Consider the following 14,402-nt stretch of genomic DNA (forward strand, 5'->3'; position numbering starts at 1 on the left):
ATATAATCAACAATTCGTATAAGAGGCAACCTAATCAATGGAGTTTGAAATGATACAAAAATTGAAAAACGAGTTTCAGTAAATTAATGACATCTGTGGTATTCCCACCTGAAATATCCAATCAAGGGAAGTTGGATGCAGAAATTAAACACAAGCATTTCCAATGACTCACATTAGGACACACTGGGATCCATGTATCAGCTAAAACCAAGTCTATATGATAAAGAAACATGACATTCAATAAAAAAGAAGCAAAAACTCAAATGGCACTCAAATACTTCCAAGCAGTCAATAAGAACTAAGCTATATGTGAGGACAGCTGGTAGTTTGATAAATAGCAGAACAGGAATAGAAAATCCCTCTCACAGTCCAAAGGTATCTTTTGAGAATTCACAAATATCTTGTCCTTGCTGGACAATAATGTGATAATATTAAAGGCAACAGTCTGCCTAGAAAATCCAGTAAGTAATCTCAGTAATCATCTTAAGGACATAAAAGACTAAGAATAAATTTGTGTAAAAAATATTGTATTGTATTTCTTATTCCTTTGATATAAAGAAAGATAAAAACAAATGTAATAAAGCCAGAGAAATTATATGGTGATGGGACAAGCCTCCTGATTTCCTGATTCCACTTGAAAAAACTGATTTTTCTAGTACAGAAGTCATCTGCTACCCAAACCCAGCAAGCATTTAATTTTTCTCTTATAAGAAACTCTTTCACACAAAATTTTGTGAAGTGTACAATTGCACCTGTGACAGCTGTTCTCATCTACTGGTAATTGGTCTGCTGGAAAGGCATTAATATGAAATTTAATACTAATGGAATCATTATCACTCTTGAGTTTTTTAATATATACATATATAACCTATCACCTACTACTTCATATGGTGATGGTGCTTCATAGAACAACACCCTTTGCAAACTTTGTGGTGTAAAAGAATACTCTTTTCTGGTTTTTTTTTTTTTACATGTCATATACCTACGTAAACTAAACCTTATAATACCAACAGCAACTTATTCTGAGACACAGAATATTTAAAATTAAAAAAAAAAAATAAATAAAGGACTTTATAAATGTCAATTAATTATACCAGTTTCTAACATCAATAAAGATTTTTAGATTGGCTATTTTTCACTATAACTGGCTTCAGCTGTTCCAGAAAGTCATCAGCTGCTACAAAATGCCTGACCTGATAGCAGTCACTGAGAATTCTGTAAAGAAAACAGTGAAATAGTAATTTCATTAGTATAGTTCTTATAGAGAGCAATGTATTTGAATACCACAGAATCACAGAATGGCTGAGGTTGAAAGGGACCTCTGTAAATCATCTGATACAAAACCCATTCTCCAGATGCATTTGCCTTTGGCCCTGCACTAGTGCAAGGGGTTGTTCCTCTTCAGGTACAGAACTTTGCATCTCTGTGTGGAATTTCATGAGGTTCCGGTCAGCCCATTTCTCCAGCCTTTCAAGATCCCTCTGGATGGCAGCACAACACTCTGAATATGCATGCATAACACATTCTTGGGTCACTTGTTTAATATACTGGTAATTTTGTGACTTCACCTATTTTTTTTCTTTATTTCTTCATGTGAAATACAAAAACATTAATGCTTTCCCCATCTTCCTTTGCCATTTACTGAATCAATAATATATGCATTATGTGTCTTTTTAGCAGAGACTGAATTATTTTCTCAATTTCTGGGAAGTATCTATCACATTACAAATGCTGCTACAAGGAAAAAAAAAACACTGCAGCTTGGGTCTATTAGCCTCATCACAAATACTCTTCATCTGAATGCATTAAATCATATAAAAAATGTAATATCATAAATGAAACATCTCTAATCTTGGTGCTCTACTGAAAGTCTAGGGGGCTCTAAAGGGCTGAATTATAGCCAAAGGGACTTTTTGTTGTTGTTTTAGAGGTTTGGGACTTTTTTGAAAAATAAAAGAAATAAACTAAGGCACTAAAATTCTGATTTTGGGTACCCAGTGATGGAAACCTCATGGCCTGGAGTTCAGGTTTACTGAAGTCCCAGTGAATTTAAAGTTAGGCATCATCAGTGTTCTGTAAGTTCAGACTTTGCAGGCATTTAAACTTGGTTACTTACATACCAACACATCCATTAAATAACGTATGGCAATACAGTCCTTTGAAAAAGTATTATGTAATTTTAACAATTTTCTAAGAAGTAGAATGAATGAAATCAGTGAAAATCAATAAAACATTTCATAATTGGAATTCTACAGATGTTTTAGGTTTTATTACACTATTTTTCTCATTATTTTGTTTTTAAATTAATAAAAATTATAGGAGATATGAAGCTTTGAATAACTTTGAAACTTTAAACTACATATGCATTGTTAATACAGCTATACTGAATCTCATGCTGGATTAGTGGCAGCCTCAGTGTAAAGAAAATCTCAAGAAGAATATTTCAAAGCTAATTGAAAAAAAGACAAATTTTGTCTCAAATTTGCCTTCAGGGCAGAGGGAAACCAAAAACTTGCACTTTACCCCAGTTCTTTTAGACTGACAAGGAATTATGGCCTCTGAGGAGGAGGTAATGCCAGTCACCACAGCCTTTATTATGCATATGGCTGATACTGGAAGGAATTTTGGATTCAAAGCATTATTGGATGACAAAGAAATTTTACCAGTATATCTCACATTATCTTAGTCCATCATCACCTTCATATACCTTACATGAGTCTGATGCAATTATGGGTGCCCAGCCACCCTAAGTCTAAGCAATCTTGTAACCAAAATTGTAACAACAAGCAGGATATTCAGGGATGAAAGAGTGACCAGAAAAGCTCATTTTAGAAGGACAGATTAGTCCAACATGACTAAATTAAAAAATAATAATAAAAAAAAAGAACAACAACAACAACAAAAAAAAACCCAACGTGATTTTATGAATATCTGAAGGTTACAGGTCTTGAGGAAGAAATTTTAGCATGATACAGCAAGAATGAAATGCCAGTAAAACAACATAGTATGAAATGGAGGTAATAAGCTGCATAGAAGCAAAACACTTCATGACACTGAAATCTATCCAACAGAGACATAATTCTGTAAGGCAGGAACATTTGGAAATAGAGTAGACAAAGCATGAGACAGCATGAAACAATTGTGTACTGATGACACAGAAAGCTAAATCATCTATATTTGCCTTTTTGTCTTTGAGATTACTCCTTCTAGTCAATCATTCTGGAGTACCACTACATTTTAACACTTCTTTCTTTCATTTTCTTTCTGCTTTCCTCTTCCTTTTCAAAGCACTATCAAAATAGATGTGACCTCATTTCCCTTCTTTTTCCTCTGGCTTTAAAGGAACAATCTGTATAATCACTATGTTTACTGAAATGTTTTCACATTTGGTTCTTTATATCTGAAAATCTATTTTAAGCAACATCTGGACAACATTCCTCTCTTAAAACACAGTTTTCTGTAGTCACATGATTTTTATAAGGTCACCTATCACAAAAGTCAGTGACCTTATGAAAAAGTAGATGAATGAGTGAGGAAAGATTTGGGCTGGAGAAAATGTTAAGTACCACAAGCACACATCCATATACAAAGTTCATTCACAAATAATAGATTAAGGCTCTTCCAAAGAAAGCAAAAAGCCTAGAAGCCTGCAAGCATTTTAGAGAAAAGATTTAATGTTAATACAAGTCTAGAAAGTTGTATTCAAAAGTTCTTGATGACAGAAGAAAATAAATGCTTCGCTCTCCTTGTTAAAAAAAAAAAAAATCAAACCACTTTTGGCTTTACGGGGAAACTAAGTGAAATACAAGAATATCTGTATATGTTTGGTGAAATGCTCTATATATGCCAAAGGGGATGTGTAATAAATTTCTATGATGTTTTTAGTAATACTCAATTTTTTTCCAATAATTTTTTTCAAACATTTTTAAATGTTAATGAAAAAAGGAGGAAAAATACGAAGATAGTTACTAGTACCCTAATAGCATATTTTCTGCCAATAGCTGATAATATTTAAATTATTTTAAAGAAGTTATGTCTCTTATGAAATGCTTATCATTTTTTTAATACAAGAATTATCTATTTTGAGTCTCTTGTTACAAGTGTCTGAAATAAGATTTTTGTATCTAAATCTAAATCTAAATGCTGTCACTATTACACTCAACATTAAGAAATGGAAATTTCATGTCATTCAATAAAATGCTGAAGTTTTTGGTCCCAATAAAATAAATTTTTTAAAAATCCAAACATTTTATTTATTTTGATTAACTTGATTTTGACTTGTAGTCTGCAACTGGGGGATTATGAAAAATCTTCTACTGCCTTTTGTTGGGGTAGGTGCAATAGAAGAATCTTCATAAGTAGAATTGTTTAACAGACTTGATGGTATTTAGTGTGTAAGAGGAGGTTCTTTTAAAGGAAGTAAATAGTTCCCCACTTTAACTACTTTTTTTTTTTTTTTTTTTTTTTTTTTTTTTAATTCTCAGCAGGTCTTATCATCCTTCTCACTTCAACTCCAGGAAAAATAACATTTTTTGGTTGATAGTCTAAAAGTATGATTTAAACTCATATATTTCACACCCTTTATTAAATTAGTTTCAAACACTGGTGGAATTGAACAATTGGAAGGAAGGACAAGAATGGAATAACAGGGGGACCTGTGGCCCACTGATACTTTGTATATCATAGGAACCTGCAGAATGCAGGAACTCTAGACAGAAAAACATATAAAAAGTACTTGGAATAAAATCTAGCTTTGTATCCCTGAAAAAACTATATGTACTGAGTTAAGTCTGGAAAAAAATTCCCGAAGAATACTATTGAAGTATTTCTGGTTCCTACAGGACACTAATCTGGTTTCAGTTCCAAGGAGACCTTAGAGTTTTTATTCTCTTATTTATAATGCAGTGAAGGGAAACTTTGAAATTAAAAGTCCTCTCAAGTAGAAACCCCACCCCCACCCAAAGAAACCCCAAAAAAACAAACCAAACCAAACCAACCAACAAAATACAAACCCAACCAAACAACCCTAACCCAATCACAATATTTGTATTCATTTCTGATGAACAGGAAGAAATGTTAAGGGCAGTCTATTGAAGTCAAGTAGAACGTGGTGAGTTTCTTGCCCTGGTAACCCTTACCAACTCTTGGGATAGGTATTGGGAGGTAAGTGAACCTCGGAAGAACAAATGGTTTAGCCTATCTTGACTCAAAGACTACATTATTTAAAAGGACAGTTAAATAAAGAATTATTACCTCCAACCAGGTTCATTTTAGGGCAATTATAAGGAGCATAACACACAGTCATATGTTATGTCTATTATTTATAAAGGAGGAGAAATTTTTCTGAACATTCCATATTTTATCAGAGGAAAAGGGGTTTTTGTTATCTTTACAGAACACCAAGAACAGCTAAAAAAGCTGTTTGACAATAAGTCCCAACTGGACAGATTTTGGAGTTTTGTTTTGTTTGATCAGGTTATTCTCAACATGTTTTGGAAACCAGGAGCCAGCCCTCTGAGAAAAAGTATGAGCGGCAAAACTGAGTTATGATTCAAATCTAGCCTTGCTCTAATGGAGATATGGAGCCAAATAACTACAGCAGCACTTGGATCCTTTAGCTGCCACATCCTGGGCCTAGGCACTCAGTTCAGCTGAAAACAGAAGGGTATCCACAATATTTACCTTTGATGCTATGCTTATAGGATGACCAGTCATAACAAAATACTGAATATTTACCATAAACCTGAAAACCAGAGAAACTATGTGAGTCTACCAAGAAAAGCAGAGAAAATAATGTTTTAGAAAAGATAGGTATTTATTTTCTTTAATGAAAAAGGGAAGACGACTCCAATTTCTTGAATCTAGAAAGAAGCAATCTAAGCACAGAACCATATTTTCAAATGCCATTACATAGTTCATTTCCTGAAAGAAGGGGATTTTGAAAAAACTTAAGGCCTGAGTCAGAGAAATATCTGAAAGTTCAAGGAGTGCAAATGAGTGCCACCAGCAGGGCTTGGTACAGGCACCACTGACTGTTCAGGGAGAAACTCTGAGGGAGGGACTGGGAGTTCCCACTGCATGCCAGACTGAGCACAAACATTTCCACTCTGTACTTTGGGAGGGCAAGTGGTCATGATGATTGCTAATAGTCCTTTCTGTACAAACCTTTAATTATTTTATTTAATTATAAAAGTAGCGACACTTGCATAGACATATTCAGAAATATTTTCTCTTAAATACACCATAAAATTAATTAGCAACTTCAAATCTGCAAGAATTAAGTAGAAATTTAACAATTTTATGTAGTTTGAAGGGTTTAGGCACTCAAGTTTGAAAAAAAAGTCCATAAATCTTAGAAAAAAGTAGAAAAAATAAGCTTTCTGTTATCTAAATGTCCAAATTACAGAAAAAGACAAAGGGGAAAAATACCAACCATGGTTTAATTTTTTTTACATAATAGATACATTTTTATAGGTGTCATAAATTCAATTTTATATGTGTAATAATCCAATATTATGCGCAATAATTAATTTTTTTAAATTAACAGCCACTATTTTGAAAGAACAGAATGCTTAATTCTAAACACATTTTAACTTGTTTCTCAAGGGTCTAAAAAGGTGCTGAACAACTCCAGCCTCTAATGACTTTGTAATCCTATTTTGCACTTGGCTTATTATAGCACCTTGCATTTCTCTTCAATGGCTCAATCCTGCACAGTAGAGAGAGCTAGTCCTGATCCAGCAAAGCATCTTGATTCCTGCAGGTTATACCCAGATCACAGTCTACAAAAACTTCCTTTTCAGCAAGAATGATAGAAGTAGAAGGGAGAGCCTTAACACTGTTTTGCCAACACAGGAGAAAGCTGAAAAAGCCTTATGTAAAGAAGGTAATAAAATGAACAGATTGCAATGAACTGTTTTCTTTATGGATCAAGGCATTGTCTGATTTTGAACTGTAACTAAACCACAATTCCCTTCCTGAGATTCTTCTTGGATATTCCTTTCCTTACTGAAGGATTTGGAGAACTGTTCAGTCTAGCTTTTCATTTACTCACATCTGTATTGTCATCTCATGCAAAATAAAATAACTTGAATTTTCAAGCTGAGTTTTTCAGATAGGTGCGAGTCTTATGCTTATGAACTTATACTTTTTAATACACTTCTTTGCTTTTATATTCGAGTTACCATTATTTCAAGTGTTAGGGTGTTTTGTTACTCCATTTGTTATTAATTAATATGTTTCTAACCAAATAATAGTCTATATTATTTACATGCAACAGTTGCTAAATATGCTGCACTTACACTGCCCTACACAAAAACAAGTATAACATGATTGCCTTCTAGGAAATGGACTCCATTTAATGTTAATACCTCTGGGTTACTGTATCTTGATCACTCTGGTATTCCTTAAGTCCATTTTAGCTGTGCAACAACACAGAACAGTGGTAGAATCATGGGAAAAAATTATAGGAAATAAAAATTTCTTTTAAGAATTAGCACTGTATTAAATGCCTTTGGATGAAGGAGGGATGAAAGGGGAAATGGTTCTTTTAATGACTGGGGCACTGTATTTGGACTTAGGATCTAATGCATCAATACAAACAATGAGAATAATTACTCAATGACTTTTGATTTAATTTTCTTGGCCAGCTCTGGGACACTGCAAAAGGAACCCAGCTGTTCCTTGATTGCATATTTGATATTAAATGGTGTTATATTTTCCTCAGTGCAACACAGAGTTACTAACACAGCAAGTCGGTTACTATGTATGTTCTCTGGAATACTCCAATCTTAGCAAATTGAAAAGGGATTTTATAAAAGAATCAGGTAAAGAGGAAAGATAAAGCACACCATGGAAATGTTGTACATGCCACTCTTATATACGTACAGCAGGACTGGACTTAGAGTACCTGTGTTGTAGATACATAGAGATTGGATCAAGCAATAAACTCAATGGCATGGTTAAGCTAAACTACATTTATCAGTTCTATTTAATAAGTGTTTGTATAGCCTGTACCATCAGACTGTGATCATTCATCTTCCAGTCTATTCAAGCACACTGACATAATCTAACAACATAAGGTTTGAAAAGATAAATGTAAAACCAAGCTACACTAATTCTTTTTTATTTGAAAGACAGGTCTGATTAAATACATGATTTATTTTATGTTAGAAGTCAACAGTTTTTAATGGTATCATAGAAACTGAAATCCATGAGAACTGCAGCTTCTGAGATTCTTTGACACAAACTATGTATGTAAAGTGTTCAGATATAGGTTTTGTTGTCTTGCCTAAAGAACTGGAGTTTGAGGGCTTCAGTTTATACCCTCTGCTGTCACAGATAATGGTGGTAGCTAATTCCCGTGCCTTCTGGAATAGTGGTGATAAAGAAACTAGAAAAACAAAGTCTGTAAAATTTAAATTGAGAATTCTTTGTCCCAAGGCATTAATGTTGTGTATGCTTGTTGTTTGAAGAGAATTCGCCCCAGACCATCACTTCTTGCTTTTTAGTCATGGTGCATAACAATTATCTCTCATTTACTCAAATCTCTTTCACATTTATTCAAGAATGAAACTAAGAATACCTATGTACACTGTTTGGATAAGTCTACTGGTAGCTTGAGCCAAAATTCAATGATACTTAAAATTAATTTACATTTAAAAAATAGAATTTTAAAAAAATTTCAGCACTTTTAAAATATTGCGAAAATAATTAGTATTTTAAAAATATTTCTGCTTTTGCACATACTGCCTGAAGAATGATAAATCCTCAGTTTAATTTATTTTCCATTTGGTAACAGGCATTTACTTCTTTCTAAAGATGACTGATGTGCTGATCCCATTTCAATGCGAGAAAGTATCACCAAATAAGGGCAGAATTTTCCATTCGCTTCTATTGGATTTAGGCAATACTTGTTCCAAAGAATGTTCTAGTTTTTCACCCATATTTAGAAAACATATTGTGTACCATGGTGAGATAGTCTGATTCTTGCCAGATTTGAACAAAAAGGCAACACAACGTTAGATAATTTTAGTCATAATGATACCATTCAGTGGAATCACAGTTATGCAATGCTATGTTTTCACAGCATTGTGGAGTTGTGTTAGGATACTAATTTCTTGGCATTGTAGCCCAATTATTTTCATTTATGAACTCAGAGGGTGGAGGGAAATTTGCCATGCTAAAATTTGAAGCAGTCCTTTAGCTTTCTACTGTGAGTCCACTGTTGCACATACACTGTTCCCATAACAGCAGAATAACTCTGCTATTATAGAACAGGCAAATCAGATGGATTTAAAAAATGGAGGAACACTGTCAGGATTTTTTTGATGAACAGTGAAGGAGAGGAGTTTAATTTGCAGAAAAGTCATGCATAAAGCAGATCTCCTTTGTGGAATGCAAACCAAAGCAAAATGCAAAAAAAAAGTACCATCTTGTTCTCTTCATCAACAGAAGCTTATGCAGACATCTTTTAACCTAACGCCCACCACAAAATAAAGAAAAATACACTATGTTTGGGAGACAAAAGTGTCACTTATTTGCTTTAAATTCCTAGACAGTCATGGCTCTGACTCATCCAATTTTCTCAGTTTAATAAAATATGACCCTGTGGGAGTAGCCTGTTGCAACATTTACCATAACTATCTTCTGCCTCCAATGTGAGAACTGAATTCTGAACATGTGGACCATTTCTCCTGTATTTGGTTAGTTAACTATTGAGGTACCTCTGGGTAACTTCTATCCGATCATTCTGGCGACATGGAATTTATGCAATGCACAAGACTTTGATAAGGATCTCTGGATTAATGTAAATTTTCCAAAAACATTTAAAAAATAATTAAATTAGGGGTTGGGGGGGGAATAAAGCATAGAATAATTAATAAATCAATAAACAATTAAGCAATTCACCAAAGCTACTCAAAGTACCACAGCACCAAAAGACAAAGATTCTACATTAAATTCAATTCATAAAAGATACTTAATGTGCCAACAGAGGCAAGCAAGCAGGTGATATCCATTTCAGTGTTTTAATTGTATTGTTACCTCCACAGACAGTCATAAATAAAAACAAAACAAAATTAAAAGTGAAAAAAAGAAGGAACTTAACACTACATTTATTCCCTTTCCCTAAGTCTGATAAAAATGTTATTGTACTGAATTTGCAATTTATAAGCAGTGATTTATGTATAAGCACAGTATACTGGAAACATTACATTCAGGCAAATTTCTGATCTTGAAAACCCCTTCTCAAATAAACAGTTTTTACTCATCAGAGTATTTCAGATTCAGTAGCAGACATGCCTTCCTGTGCAAACTCATGGCAACTGACAATGTGAGAAATCGAGACATCACCAAGCCCTTTGGCTGTGCTGGGAGTTTCCTGGGGGTAGGTTGGTCACAGTAAATTGTCCTTAGCTGTGAATTTCACTTTCCTCCCGAGACTCTAAATCTCTTGACCTCTGAGTCACATTTCAAAGTCCACATACTCTCCATCTGCTTGTTTGCAGAGAAGGGAGAGGATGAGTGTCTGCAGAGATAGAGAAGAGATTGAAAGGAGATGATGTCCTGGGTTTGAGGTAAAAAGGGACATCTCTGTATTAATGGGGTGCTACAGAAACCTGTCCTCCATCAGTAAGAAATGGTTAATCTACTACATTATGCATAACAAGCTGGCACATCATTTCAGATGGAAGCAACCAATGTTATGAATCATGACAAAACTAACTTTATATCCCTAATGCTTCTGAAGTTTGACAATAGTCAGAGTATATAAAATTTCACAGTGAAAAAGAAAATTTGTGCTTTTCAACCATTATAGTATATGAACTGAAAATAAATGAACAAGAATTTTGGTGCAAAATATGTAGAAAGTCTGATAAGGTTTTGCTTGAATACTCCTGATCTACTTGTTTAGAGATAGAATATTAAAACAATATTTAAATAAGCCTATGTTTGCAATTATGTACTCTTAAGAGTAAGAATTTTTGTAGGCTTATAATCATGCTTAATTTCAAGGAAAGAATTTTTTTTTTTTTTTTGGTGCAATTCAATATATGCCCAGAGTAAAGTTAATAGGACAAATGTCACTAAGAGTCTGAATATAAAATAGGGGTATGAAATTGCTGGTAGATCAGGAAAAAACATTCTTAGCAATGCAAAGACAAGAAAAAAAAATTGACTCATGTATCCAGAATTATTTAATAAACTGAATATTTAAGATAAAGGATGATTGTATTCTTTGGTTTTCATTTCTTACTCTGCAATGAAACACTGTTTTATGTATGGTGATACAGATTACAATAAAAACTGTGCTTACAAAATGCCTTTTATTAAAGTATCTTTCATGCAACTTAAATTTTATGTTCACAAAATCTCTCCTTAAATCCCACTCCCACTTCTTGAATTACATTAAATTTGTTTTGATATCTGAACTCTTATAAATAGGGAGTGTTGGCTGCATACATTGTGTAAGGATCTGTCCTGCAATTTGAGAATGCAATTTCTCATAAGTTACAAAGAAGTAAAAAGGAGCTCAGAGTCTGTGTGGTTTGTTTCAAACAATGAGTAAGAGGCCACAGAAAGGTCAGAGTTAAGAAATCTCTAGTGCTGCCCACTACAGGACACAACACTGACCATTCCACTCTATTTACATGTATATCCTAATTGCATTTTCCTTTCAAAACATATAATTTGAAATGACAGAGGGAGAAAGATGTGAAACGAGATCTGATATGTTTTCTTGCTTTTGGTAGTTTCATTACTTGTTTTGGAAAAAACTTATTCTTCAACCTTTCTGAAAGCAGTTCGTTTTTTACCTAACTGCCATGCAGTTGGTGTATAAATCATAAGAGATCTAGATGACTAATGTGTGGAAATCTATATCTGACTCCTACAAAAACAAAAAACAAAAAATGGAAGCAGGTGCTTTGCTAAATATACATTAAAAAATACTATTTCCCTGCTACTTTTCTACAATGCAACCACAGTTGTAAAGAATCATCACTTTAATGTGTCAGAAGGCCAAATACAATCCAAAACTTTCAAGAGCAATCTCTCCACTTAAACACACATACATACACTTAGAGAAATATATAGCTTTAGCAGTGAAAGTAGTTCAGCTCATGCCAGTGAAATTAAACTGACAGCTCCTCTAGTACATTTTTGCCTCAATATAGAATCTGTTTTAGTTTCAGTGAGGCTTCATTTTGGTCCGTAGCTCCATCTGCATGGAAAAGCTGACAAGAACAGTGTTGTATCCTAGAAGTTTTTAACTTTTCATTAAAAAGAGCTATGGAAATGCTCAGAATCAGGATTCACTTTCTTCCAGTCTCCTCACACGCTTCTCCCCAGTGCCATGATCATTCACTGATAGTTCTAGTCTTCCAGAGACCTCTGACAGCACAGTACTCTTTGGAAGAAAGAGTGAGAGAAAGAGCTATGGAATTCTGCATCCACTGAGGAGAAAGATGAGCTATTGACAGACAATATTCATAAAGACCCTTAGTCAAAGCCCCTATCACAGGGCTTCCTAATAAACAAACCAATTATGTGTTGGTCTGTCTAATCATGCGGCTGGTCCTAAGCTAGGTCAATGGTTTGAGTAGTCTCACCAACTTCTGACAAGAGAATTTGCAGAAGGGACTGGGAGGGAGGTAAGAGAAAAGGACCATCTCAATCAGGATTTCAGTAATAGAGAAATTTACTGATTTCTGTTGTAAGGGAGCACTAAAGGATATTCAGTCTCCTTCCTTGAAAATCCAGGACCACATTATATGGAACACACATGTGGAATAATGCATAAGGATTAAGATGGGGCATGAATTTTTAAAATGCTGATTACTACACTGACTACCTAGACAGATATTCTCAGTCATTATTAACAGGGCTTTTGGATAAATAACCTAACACGCACTAGCTATGTCAGCAATAATATTGAAAGCTCAGTGCAGGTTAGTATTTTATACTCATGTGATGCACACTTTTATCCTACAAACAAGAACATGACATCACCCAATTCATTTTTATAATTCCTGCAAAAGTGGTGTTATTTATCCAAAGGCCAAGTAGAGGGTGCAAAAAGGAGAACACAGAAGAGAGTAGCAAGGTAAGAAGTATAACTGCCTCTAACCTCACCCAGAACTTTCTAACATTAGCAATGCCTTTTGTTACCTCCGAGAATACTTTCCCATATTCCAGGCAGGACCTTTTGAACTAACCACTCAGGTGTAACAGTGAACTGGTACCCTACTCCAGGAAGGCTGATGAATGGAGGAAACCCAATTTATATGAAAAAATTGACTTGGACTACAGAATTCTAAACCAAGAAAGTGAACATCTACCTCACCAGTAAGTATGAAAGATGTCTATTTATTTTAGATTTCTGTCAGCAATTTTTTCCCGAAATGTTTAGCACAAACTGTCCAAGGAAGGTGAAGAGTAACTAGAAATAAGAGAAGATAGCCAACTGAGACTGCATTTAATTTCAACCTATACTACCAAAAGCTATTATGCAGAGATGCAGGGGAAAGTTCACTAAATTCTTTCTTCCTCTCTGTCTTCCCAAACCTGAGAAAGAAATTAGCAAAATAAATAAGTAAAATCAAGTCCACAAAAATGGAGTTATTTTATGAAGACAGAAATGCACATTTCTAGTCTGAAATTCTTAACAGCCATTCACAGCAAGAAAAGGATGGGTTCAAAGCAATCTTAAGTGTTCTGTGAGCAGAGAACATGTTGGATGCACCATCTTTGACACCTCTATATTTAGTCTATTTCAGACCTGGAAAGTAGTCTGGAATCTATTGCAAAATAGGCACCAACTGACCATATCCAGATTCATATCAGAAGCCTAAACTGGATACAAGCTCAGAGACAATAATTTTGGTTAGTTTTGATTTAGATGTTGAACATATGGGTCAGCTTAAAAAATGGACTTCTTCAAGCTGGAGGCCCAGGCTGCTGAAATGACAGTGTTTCAGAAGTACAACACCTAAAGCTTGCAAACTTCTACACTACGAAGAGAACTCTGAAGGAGGTAGAAGCTTGGTCACATAAATAAGATTGTGGATTGGGTACCGAGTGAACAAGTAAACACACACGGTATTTCTCACCCACAGCACAGCTTTCAAAATTCATCCTTACAGAACATTTCAGATTTGACAAATTCACAGATTTCAAAGGACAGTTTTCCAACCAAGCAGAAGTCTGAGGCACTGAGTCACAGTACTATCATAAAGCAGCAGATGACCCAAAAACTTCTTTGGTGCTCTGATAGCAATCTTAGCATAGAGGGAATGATGGACTGCAGAGTGAAATTCTTTGGGATATTTTGCTCACAGCTACACATATCTGTTGATGACAGGATTGGAAGCCTGGTTATAGATGGCCAGGCTACATTCCTT

The 14,402-nt window shown here is 34.5% G+C and overlaps 1 protein-coding gene across 10 annotated transcripts in view; it reads right to left on the reverse strand.

Moving 5' to 3' along the window:
* LRRC4C (leucine rich repeat containing 4C) overlaps positions 1-14,402 on the reverse strand; it is a 481,162-nt gene that overhangs the window by 67,846 nt on the left and 398,914 nt on the right. The window contains exon 6 of one of the 10 annotated variants that reach the window (XR_012056302.1): positions 4,484-10,528. The exons of the other annotated variants lie outside the window; for them this stretch is intronic. The gene's annotated coding sequence lies outside the window, so the exon portion shown is untranslated. Of the gene's footprint in view, positions 1-4,483; positions 10,529-14,402 lie in introns of those variants that run through there. 10 annotated transcript variants of the gene reach the window in all.

This window comes from Taeniopygia guttata, chromosome 5 (genome assembly GCF_048771995.1).
Source record: "Taeniopygia guttata chromosome 5, bTaeGut7.mat, whole genome shotgun sequence".
Classification (NCBI taxonomy): Eukaryota; Metazoa; Chordata; class Aves; order Passeriformes; family Estrildidae; genus Taeniopygia; species Taeniopygia guttata.